This window comes from Cydia splendana, chromosome 8, assembly GCF_910591565.1.
Source record: "Cydia splendana chromosome 8, ilCydSple1.2, whole genome shotgun sequence".
NCBI lineage: Eukaryota > Metazoa > Arthropoda > Insecta > Lepidoptera > Tortricidae > Cydia > Cydia splendana.
In genome coordinates, this window is record NC_085967.1 from 1344467 (window position 1) to 1356813 (window position 12347).

The 12347-nt window shown below is 36.0% G+C and overlaps 1 protein-coding gene and 1 long non-coding RNA gene across 2 annotated transcripts in view; both read right to left on the reverse strand.

Annotated features, from left to right (window-relative positions):
- LOC134792626 (RNA-binding protein 25-like) overlaps positions 1–12347 on the reverse strand; it is a 66497-nt gene that overhangs the window by 14754 nt on the left and 39396 nt on the right. The gene's annotated exons all lie outside the window — the stretch shown is intronic.
- LOC134793187 (uncharacterized) lies at positions 6814–9348 on the reverse strand. Its single transcript, XR_010144501.1, has 4 exons — positions 9014–9348; positions 8548–8622; positions 7696–7788; positions 6814–7055 (listed from the first exon to the last, which is right to left on the reverse strand). It is a non-coding gene; the product is annotated as an uncharacterized LOC134793187 (long non-coding RNA).

A 12347-nucleotide genomic window follows, 5' to 3' on the forward strand; every position in this document is an offset into this window, starting at 1 on the left:
TTAACTATTCTATACCGGCTTCAAAGAAGGAAGTAAACTGTACGTTGTATACTTCTGGTATACTTAATCGATCAGGATGCGACCAGTTTGTTGCGCATGATTAGTTTCTCGAGCAGATAGCTGGCTCGAAGGAATCGACGGAAAACCGCTGATTATCGACCGTTCCACACAATAACTGCCAATTTAGGTTTTTAAAACAGTGTGTTTACTAGGCGAGCATTCGCATTGGTAACGCGAACGCTGATGTGAGTTTTTAGCGAGCCAGTTCGAAGAGATACATACTTAGTCGATACATTTTGGAAAAATACACTTTGGAAAAATTACACTTAACCCTCCTTTCCCTACATTACCGAAGTACTTTTTACAATACGGCAGGTCCAGGCGTCGGGAGCAAATGCAATCTTAACTTGTCAACATACGAGTACGATTCCATTTTTCACAATAATAATATGTAATTTGTCTCGACTTTCGTAACTTAAACTGCTAATGAATGGAATTCGCTCTCGTCTGTATTCCCTGATAAATGCCATTTAACTAGGTCTTTTAAAATCAAGAGTGATTCGCTATTGCTGAACCTGTGTCTTAAATTTATGAAATGCTTAATTGCAGAGCGCTTTTTAAAGTGGTCAGCCTGAAAAATCTAATCACACGTGTTCGGTCAGTAGTTGGAACAATTTTGCTTGACATGTGCTTTAACAAGCACGCGAAGTTTTTGTTAGAATTAGAACTCGATAACATGACACTTGTCGACACCTTTTCAGTGTAGTTTGTAGAGTGAATATTCAGCTATGGTAATTTGCAATTAGTCAAATTAGAAGCAAACATATCTAAATAAACACTTTAGATCGCTGAACCTTTGGCGTATGTAATCTAAATGAAATGAAATTAGTAAAACAGTTACGTTATACATAACTAGACTAACTTTTTGATAAACTTAGCATCTATGTAATGTAGTGTTAGTAAATTAATAATTGTATTTAGTACATTAAGAGTAGTTAAGTGTAGTATATTTCTGTTACACATGTTTTAGTGAGAGCTGTTAAGGAAATAAGTAGAGATGAAACGGATAGTTGTTTGGCCGGATACCGGATACCGGATATTCGGCCTGACCATCGGCCGAATATACGGTATCCGGCCGCCGAATTGTTATGTGGGTAATCTATAAGATATGACGGCGCGCTGCGTACCCGCCGAAAGGAGTCGAATATAATTTGTCAATGTGATCGGCCGGTGTTTAATTTGTCTCCAACCTCATCGCCACATAACAAAGTCGCAGAGGGAAGCTTAGCCTTTAAATAGTAAAGGTTAAAAATACATGAGTAATTTAGTAGTTTAATACTAAATACTAAAGATCAGATAGCTGCCAATTAGTTCTTATTAAATGCCTGTCTCGTACCTCAATCAATTAAAGTCCCTAGCTACCTTTAATTTAATATCGTTAATGAACCACTACGTATTTATACGATAACGATCAAATGAGTGAAACGGGCAACCGGTTTAATTATTTGAACCCAGGACCTCTACTAACGACGCTTAGCTGGCAAAATTGCCTCTATTCGCTACTGACTACGACTTAAAAAATAGATCTACTAATTAGAGAGAGAAAGAGAGAAACGAAAGAAATGCGCAGGCGGACAATTACATCAGTTCATTAGGACATCAGATTGACGTAAAGTTACAATTTTACAGATCTAATTCAGCAACAAACACCCTCTACATTTATTTAGTCAAGCGCGTGACAAACACCGTTTCACACCCGTAAATGCAACTTGTTGCTTTATAATATGGGGTCCAGGTCAACACAAAATGTAAAAACGCTTGCTGATAGCTATCTTATTGACCACAAAAACGATTAAAATACAATAGGGTTTATAAGATGCAACAAATTGCTTTAAGGTGTAGAGTAAAGCAAGTGTCCTTGGATGTCTGTATCGATTGGTTTTGATTTGCGCGCCATCTCTGTATTTATTCAAGAGTTAAGATCCATAGCGCTATTGCGACTATTGTTGAACAGTCGCGCGGCTCAATGAACAGATGGCGCTTATACAGGTAAGATAATATAAATAAATGTGAAATAAAATAAAATGTTTCTGTTCCACATCGACTGCTGATCTAACAACTAGAGTCCGACCAAGATAAGTCTGCATCGATTGTTATAGCATACGCAGTGTAAGTGTTATTTTAAATGTCAAACTTTTATGAAATAAATTATGACGTATAAAATAACACTTGCTCTGCATGCTATCGAAATCGTTGCAGACTTCCCTAGGTCAACTCTATACATGGTATAAAAAATCTATGGGCCCTGGAAGTACCTTTTAAATCTTTATAATATACTTGGTCAAGCAGATCTTGTCAGTAGAAAAAGGCGGCAAATTTGAAAAATGTAGGCGCGAAGGGATATCGTCCCATAGAAAATTTGAATTTCGCGCCTTTTTTTACTGACAAGATTTGCTTGACCGTCTATACTTAGCTTATTTTACGTAAAGGAAACATTCTTTTATTTAATTTTGCTGTCGGTATTAGTAAAACTGTATTCAGTTTTTTTTTTATGTTAAAAAGGTACTAATTGTACCTAAATTGAGCTATCTCAACATTTCAAGGTAGATTCCCTTCGGAGCCCATATTTTTTTCGGCTCTGTATGTATAAGCGACCGATGAGAATAATACTATTCCCATTTGTCCCCTATATCAGGCATGGTCAGTGGCGGATTTGCCCTAAAGCCCGGGCCTAGGGTGGCCAGATATTAGAGACGGCAGTTTATAATAATATGATAGGTGCTGAGAAAGGGGCGGCTAGTATAGTCACGCTCCGTGATTGTTGATCCATTTAGGGATCTAGCTAAATTGGACATGTACGTATTGAATAAGCAATTTAGTTATAGTAGGAGATCCCACATATGGTCGACCTTCACCAATCTGTCTGACGGATGAAACTATGAAAATATGAAAGAAAATCTGTTCCAGAACATAAATAAATAGGGTTGCCTAAAGAAATATGGTCAAGGCAATTTTTAATAAATTTTTGAAAAAAAAATTTTTTCGGCAAATTTCACCGATTTGTCTGACGAACGAAATAAGTTTCAATGGAAAGTATACAACTTGTACAACATAAATCATCTAGGTTGCCTATCTTTTTCCGGTCACTATTATGTGGTTGCCGTGTTTAAGGAGGTGATTTTATATCGATAATTGCACTCATCTGTCTGATGCTTGAATTATACATCAAAATGATGGTAATTTTATTGCAAATACAATGGTATAGTAACAGCACCAGTCATGGGACATTTAAGAGGAAATTTGGAGTATTTATGATATTTCCCTTGTACATGTAAATGGTCTTCCGCTTAGCGTGTTAAAAGATGAAAGTCCTATCCGCCTTTCATGTTTTAGGCGTGTTGTATCAAAGATACTGCAATGAGTTTCCACATAATTAACAAATTAAAACTATGCTTTTTTTCTCAAGTCATGGACACCAAAGCTCCAGTAATGGGCCCCCGGTAATGGACGTGGATCCAGTAATGGGCCCCCTATAATGGACATTGCTCTATCAGTATAAAATTTTGAAATGGGGAATAAGTTATGGCAAAAAAATAAATTTTTGGTATAAGCTTTTATCGCTGAATGTATTTTTCTTTCCACAGCCAATTATTATTGTATTAGATTCATCGAGACAATTGTAATATACCCAAACACAATTAGTTAGGGTTTATTGCGATAAAGTTCCCATGGCCACCTCTTGTCTCCATCATCAGATCAAGTCCATGTTATCATAATATTGCATTATCATCCGATTTGCATACTAATTACGTACTTACACAAAATTTCAACTGAATCGGAAATCGATAAGTAGCTCAATTCAGCTACCAAGATTTGACCCACACTAACTAACAAGGCAAGTTAAATAAAAGTTTGGAAAAACGATATTAATTTATCCTAAGTCCGAGAATACCCCCTGGTTGACATATTTCGTAACTACATTTTACTTCTGTATTGTTTAAAACATGAAATTATGGCATGGCAAGCATCATTATGTCAATTGTCCCATCATAGGAGGTATGCAGTTTTACAGCTCCTATAATGGGATTGGGCCAAATACCACTATTTTTTTTACATCTGTGGAGTCACAACATAGTGTGTTGTATACCTTATCTCATGGTAAATGCAATTAACAAAACACATTCTAGTTTTCATCAAGTATTCATTAATTAAAATTTAATAAATTAACTCACCTCTCTTAGCGAAGTTGTTAAGAATTTTTAGTGATATTTTTTTTCAGTGGCACGACAACTTTTGGGTTGACGCACATTTCTTAAAAAATAACCGAATTCAAATATAATCAGCTCTAGGACTCTTATTTATGATAAAAATATATCCAGTGTTTATAAACTACTTTTATATACTTATTTTAGAGGAATTGTGTTTTTTTGTCCCATTACTGGTTCCGTGTCCATTATAGGGTATACTACTATATAGGGTTGCTTGCGAAAATCCGGTCACAAATAAATAAGGGTTGCCAGGCTTTTAATTAAAATAAGAAGGGAAGACTTTTAGCGATAACTCATAAACGGCTTAGCTGACCAAGTTTGTTTTAATTTTATTTGATTGAGTTTTAAGCACTATTTTCATGATTTTTTCCATATTTTTTGGACAGATGGTTCAAAAGTTAGAACAAAAAACCTTTTTTTTTCTTTCTAAACGATTATTTTCGAAATGATTCACTTTATCAAGAAACGTTGTTTAAAGACCCCTATTTATTTTGAAAGGCCTATCCAACGACACCCCACACTATGAGGTTGAAACGGTAAAAAATTTGTCACACACATTTTGTTTCTTTCAAAGCGATTATTTCCGAAAATATTCACTTTATCAAAAAATGTTCTACTAAAACCCGTATTCATTTTGAAAGACCTTTCTAAGAATATCCCACACTATAGGGTTACCACGAAAAAAAAATCCTCACGTACATTTTATTTCTTTCGAGGCGATTATTTCCTAAAATATTCACTTTATCAAAAAATGTTTCCTAAAAAACCGTATTTATTTCAAAAGAACTATCCAACGACATGTCACATTACAGGGTTGAAGCGAAAAAAATGGTCACATACATTTTTTTCTTTTTTTTCGATTGATACCTACGTTGTAAGATGTCATTTGATATGAATTTTAAAATAAATAGACATTTTTTGATAAAGTGAATATTTTAGGAAATAATCGCCTCGAAAGAAACAAAATAATGTTAGGATTTTTTTTTTCGTATCAACCCTATGGTGTGGGATGTTGTTGGAAAGGTATTTCAAAATTAATACGGGTCTCAAAAGATCATTTTTTGATAAAGTGAATATTTTCGGATATAATCGCTTTGAAAGAAACAAAATGTGTGTGACAATTTTTTTATTGATTCAACCTCACAGTGTGGGATGTCGTTGGATAGGCCTTTCAAAATAAATAGGGGTCTTTAAACAACATTTCTTGATAAAGTGAATCATTTCGGAAATAATAGTTTAGAAAGAAAAAAAAAGGTTTTTCCTTCTAGCTTTTGAACCACCTGTCCAAAAAATATGAAAAAAATCTTGAAAATAGTGCTTAAAAAACTCAATCAAATAAAATTAAAACAAACTTGATCAGTTAAGCCGTTTATGAGTTATCGCTAAAAGTCTTCCCTTCTTATTTTAATTAAAAGCCTGGCAACCCTATACCATTGTATTTGCAATAAAATTACCATCATTTTGATGTATAATTCAAGCGTCAGACAGATGAGTGCAATTATAGATATAAAATCACCTCTTTAAACACGGCAACCACATAATAGTGACCGGAAAAAGATAGGCAACGTAGATGATTTATGTTGTACAAGTTGTATACTTTCCATTGAAACTTATTTCGTTCGTCAGACAAATCGCTGAAATTTGCCTAAAAAATTTTCTTTCAAAAATTTATTAAAAATAGCCTTGACCATATTTCTTTAGGCAACCCTATTTATTTATGTTCTGGAACATATTTTCTTTCATATTTTCATAGTTTCATCCGCCAGACAGATTAGTGAAGGTCGACCATATATGTGGGATCTTAGACCATTAGGAGCCTAAATGGCTCAACAATCACAAAGCGTGACTGTACTTACTTCAGGGCCTGGGGCCTAGGGCGATCAAGACTGCAAATTCGCCACTGGGCATGGAAAGGCAATTAATAAAATAAAAAACCGGGCAAGTGCGAGTCGGACTCGCGCACGAAGGGTTCCGTACCATAATGCAAAAAAAAAACGAAAAAAAAAGCAAAAAAAACGGTCACCCATCCAAGTACTGACCACTCCCGACGTTGCTTAACTTTGGTCAAAAATCACGTTTGTTGTATGGAAGCCCCATTTAAATCTTTATTTTATTCTGTTTTTAGTATTTGTTGTTATAGCGGCAACAGAAATACATCATCTGTGAAAATTTCAACTGTCTAGCTATCACGGTTCGTGAGATACAGCCTGGTGACAGACAGACGGACGGACAGACGGACGGACGGACGGACGGACGGAAGGACGGACGGACGGACGGACAGCGAAGTCTTAGTAATAGATAGGGTCCCGTTTTACCCTTTGGGTACGGAACCCTAAAAAGTTCCTAGTGTTCAGAATTACACATAATAAAAGCAGTTTGAAAAAATATTTAATAATGTCATTTTTGCATTACCTAGCAGAACCATTAAAATAAAAACCAACATCTCGGTTTTCTTTGTGTAATTTTGAATTTTGAACACTATAATGTTATATTTGGAATAATACAAATAAACCAGTTTTCATCGTTTATTTATTTCGACGACGACGGCGGGGGGGCGTATGTTTTCACTGTTTTCAGCGGCTAGTTTTCTTTTTCTTGGTGGCGCAGATGTTTTCTTCCTCTCTTTCTCATGAATGGCTTCTTTTATGTAGGCTGGGTCTCTAATATGATATGATCTGAACTGATTTTAATCCGCAATTGAGAGGGCCATGAGATGATATTTCTTGCAACTTGTCAAAGAACTGGTCCACATTTGCAATCCTCCTGCCATATTTTGTTTCATGGCCACTGAAATTATAGAAAATTATTAATAAAAAAGCAACACATTAATTAAACCTACCTTTTAGAAATAAACTTATAGAAATATTTCATACAAATACAGTTTCACATGTATATCGCTTCACTGGGAGAAGGGAGTCAAGGCACATCTTAAGCCCCGTCTCCATATCGTGATATGGAGAGGAGGCTTTAGAGATCACAAAAACTTAAAGGTTCTCACCGGCCATATTCTATACAGAGTGAGGAAGAAAAATGTACTAAGTAGTTTGTAAGTAATAGGTTCCCTTTTTTCAGAGAAGGTTACAAAATCAAAGCCAAGTCAAATCCTTTATAATTTCAGGATTTTCTACACAGCACAGAACTTGGCACCCATATAGATCTCAATTATTTTGTCGGCGAGTTAAAAACGACAGTCATATTTTTAATATTGGACTTGGCTCTCATTTCACACTTATGTTATTGTTGGGATACAATTATTCACTTATTTTGAACCATTTAAATATATCTAAAGACCCATACGGGCATTACACTAAGAATGGTGCTGTTCAGCGGTGTCACTCACAAATTATCGCCCGTGTAAGGCCAGTCTTTAGATATATGTCAATGTTTTGAACCCATGTAATAAATATAAAATAAAATCTTTACTTACTGTTCAGGGCCAGTAGGTATATTTTCATGTGTTATATTAAAATCATTTCCTTCAGTGTCTTCACTCAAATAGTCTACATAAGCAGAAAAAGATCTGTAACAATGAAAAATATAAACAAGCCGTAATCAAACAAGTAACCATCATGCTCCATTATGTGTCCGACTCCATGTATGACAAACCAAAACATGTTTGTAATTTGACTTATTTACAATTTCCTGCTTAAAACAAGTCAACTCAATTAAATTACAGATAGATATTGGGACTGAAGGTATTTACATAGCCACCAGACACGGACCTATTTCACAAAATCATTTACTTGTATTACTTAAAACAAACTGCTTAGGGCCGGTACAGACTGACTGCAACACAACTGCAACTTGTATGGAAACTGCATGCTGACATTGCATTTGGCGTGCAGTTCATACACAAATTGCAGTTAGGTTGCAGTCCATCTGTATCTGCCTTACAGAAATTTTTAACTGCTGACCGACTTATTGACTACAGACACTATGGTACCTAATGCAATTTATTATCATTTGTAAGTAACAACAGAAGAAACGCACTGAAAACTTCAAATATGAACATATTACGGTTCATGACATACTGCTTTCATTCACATGGACAGATGGACAGACAAAATAGACAGCGGAGGCTTACTAGTATGGTTCCAATTGTATCCATGCTGTAAGGAATTTGTTAAATATTGACATGTGGGTAAGGTATGATGATCTGCGGGTACCACCAGTTTGGTTCTAGCTAGCAAGCCAGCATAAAAGCAGGCTAAGCTGGCTGTGAGGTAAAATTAAACATAAGTACCTACTTAATATTATTACTCATCCAAATAAAACTTACGGTTCAGGTTGATTTGTGGTTTCTTTAGCAGATTGACACACTTCACTGTCAATTTGGTCATGTGGATCAGGTGGCCTGGAAGAAGAATAAAGTGTAGTTGAGCTATACTATAAAGATTCCATGCAATTAACGAGATCATTAGATTCTTATTTCGTTAGGCAAGACATAAGGATGACAAGGAAATTCTTCTTTTGTACCTTGTTATTGATCAGTAAACGTCAAACTTCTATGAAAATATGACGTAATTATAAATAGCACTTGCACTAGTTGCACTGCGTTGGCTATGAAAATCGCTGCAGACTTTTTTTGGTCTAATTCTATGAAACGTGGCCTGCTAGACTAAACCCCTAGTATGCGGCCTGTTAAAACTGATCATTGAAAGTAACATTGATAATCAAAACAATACTCTCACGCACGGATCCATGTCACGAGAGGTAAAAGTATGTTATTGTAGGTAGGTACTTACTGTGCAGCAGCTTTGTAACGACATTCCGGAGCATGTTTGCTTTCGTTTTCGCTTCAATCTCACTGATGCACTAGATTTTCGTCCCTTCTTGTTCCCCATTCTAAGGGATTTTCAAACATAAAGTACGTACGCACACGTGCGTTAGTACGAAACGACTTGCATCACACAAAACACTAAGTTCAATAACAAATAACAACAAGTAACAGGAATAAAACAATAAGGAATACACGCTAACTCATACGGAATCGTGGAACGATAGACAACACAATGTCAAGCAAGATTGACAAGTTTTCTCAATATCCAAACAACAAACAACGAACCAGTCTGGCAACAGTGCAAAGCGCTCGTGGCGATTTCGAACAATGCACGAACTTGCAACGTCGCTTTCTTTGCTACAAAATGCTTTATCTAGAATCTAAAACTTTTTAAAATCAAAGTATGTTCAAATCCAAGTAATTTACTAAATTAATTTAGATCATTTTTTATTTTATTTTTGAATAATTTAAGCATTATATTAGATTTTTCTTTAAAAGAGTACACTCTATTCTATGTCATGGTATAGATTCGTGTAATAATTTTATCCTTACGCTACAAAAGCGCCTGCGCAATATGACAGAGCAATCGTAGTCCGACGAATAATCGTAGGCACTAGGTGGTTTTGGGTCTACAACCCCTATTACAACTATTTGGAAGAAAACTGTTATACTAGAAAATAGACAAAGGTCTTACAAGTAAGTTAAAAAAAAATGCTGTCGTAAAATTCTGTCCGGATGGAATAAAATGCATATAAGTATTTATTAAAACTAGTTATGAAATGTACTTTCTAGACTTCATTATAACAGACAGACACATAACGATTACAATATCCAATACTTGAGTGTATTTTCGACAGGAATAATCACTTTCCAGGCCTCCATATGCCATAATATGACCAAACTATTTCGACAAAGACACCTCTTTTTTACGGTTTTGCCCACCCCTTCACCTTAAGCCCCGCTGCGAAGTCGATCTGCTCGCTGCCGTTAGGTGCCATGTTCCAAATTGTTCACTGACAACTTTTAAACCTTATTGCATACGGTCTATCGATGGTCAAAAGAGAGTTACTTGTTTAATAAGAATCACACGATCCAGAAAATTCTAAATTTACTTGTATATGGCCAAGCCAGCGGAGACGATGCGCTTTGGTCTCACTTATTATATTCGGCTCGGCTATCAGATGTTCTATTTCGGCATTCTTTCGGATCCTCCAACTGCCGTCGTCTCTTTTGACGGGTCCCAGGATCTTCCTTGACATCTTACGTTCTGTGACTAAAAGGCTGTTCTCCTCCTTGAGTGTTAGTGTCTTGAATGGATGGGTGAAGATTGGGCAGCCAATAGGGCCTACTTGGGTTGACCAACTGGGCGCCGTCCTGTTGGTCGTCCTAAATACCGCTGGGCAGATAGAGTGGTGGAGGCAGATCTCCGTGAGCTCGGCGTCGGCGAAAGCTGGCGGGATACCGCTCTGGACCGATCAAAGTGGCGTGCTCTTGTGTTGGAGGCCAAGACTCATTTTGGGTCACCGCGCTAACCAAGTGAGTAGTAAGTAAGTAAGTTAAGTACTTGTATATAAGGTTAATTTACCGTGTTATGGGCCCTTATCAAACAGTTAATCAAACGGATTCTTAGACGCACGGGTAGTCGATACGCACGGCCAAATGATAACAAAATGACATCATATTTAGATATGAGATTGTTCTAATGAATTGCCTCCGAGTATCACACAACAAATATAAATACTATTTTTATTACAATATCAAGCTGAGATACAGATAAATAGACCACTTGCGATTGCGCCTGCGCCCTATATCCTATATCGGCATAAATATGGACATCAATAATAATATGCAAAGCGTATTTTTTATTGATTCAGAGCGGCGGGATCTAAGGCAGCATGCAGCTAGAATTTATGAACAATTATGAGCTTTAATCGCCAGATATAAGTTCTACAATTTGCACAAATTATTAGACTTAGTCGAAGATTAAAGACGCCGCGCTCCCACACTAACTATATTAACGCATTTACTGTACCGTCAGCGGCAAAACCATTGCAATGCTAAACTAAACAACAAGCTCAAAATGAACTGCACATGTAAGCCAAGGGCTCATTTAGACGATGCGAGAACTCGCATGCGAGTTTCATTACATTGCGGTTTTTGATCGGTCGGTTGAATTGGACGTAACCAACAGTCCGCAATGTAATTAAAATCGCATGCGAGTTCGTCTCCGTCTAAATCAGCCTTAAGACTCTTAAGGGTCATACGATCTCGCCACCGCCATGCAAACGAAGTTACGCTCTCATTAAAAACGATGACATTAGAGCGAGTAGAAGTTTCTGATCCAAAACTTCTCTATTTTCTTTGTGTAATATGATTATTACGAAACAAAATATATAACAGCATCTGAAGACGTTTCTACAATGCTCAGGTTTCCGGTCGTTATCGGTCAAGTGCGAGCGGCCAAGCGTGGCGACAGGTGCGGGCACGGGATGCTCCGCTTGCTACCATACTAAACGTTCTTTCTAGTAGAGTAGAAGAAGTGTTGTCTAAGAAAAATTCAATAGCTATAGTTATTTATGTACAACAAGAGATCAAAGTTTGATATTTCTTCGAGTGCTTATTTTGAGTCCCGTGCAAGCGAAAATTTCTATATATAATAGATTCACTCGCTACGCTCGTGAATCTAATTTAGAATCTTGAGCGTAGTAAGGGACTCAAAAGCGCACGAGATGTAAATAATTTTGATCTCGTGTAGTACACACAATTTTTCACCTGAGCAGTGAGAACATAATACCTATTAGACAACTTGAAAAATGTAATCTTTCTTCATCACTTAATACCTGCACTCATGTTTTCTTAAGATATACAAACAATTAAGTTTAATTACCGCAATCGAACACAAAAACAAAACGTAATTAAAAATTTCAGTAAAATAATATGGAAATAACGAACATATCAACTAACACTTCAAACGACAACTTTTTTTTTGTAAAAAAAAATCTTTGTAAGATACGGTCCGAATTGCGGATACGTACTATTTGTCAACAATTCTTAAAATAATATATTTTGCGTGATAATCTGTGTATTTTTTGAGTTCATTATTTTAATTGTACAATAAAATACCTAAAATATAGTATTTTATCAGTTTTTATCAAATCTTAAACTTTATTTTTATTAATTAATTATTAAGAATTCATACTCGTACGTGGTTTGGAAAGATGCGGTCTGAAGTTTTCGGGGGTCTATTATAAACCCTCAATATACCGTTGAATGTCGTTTTAACTTTTTTTTGTCTGTTT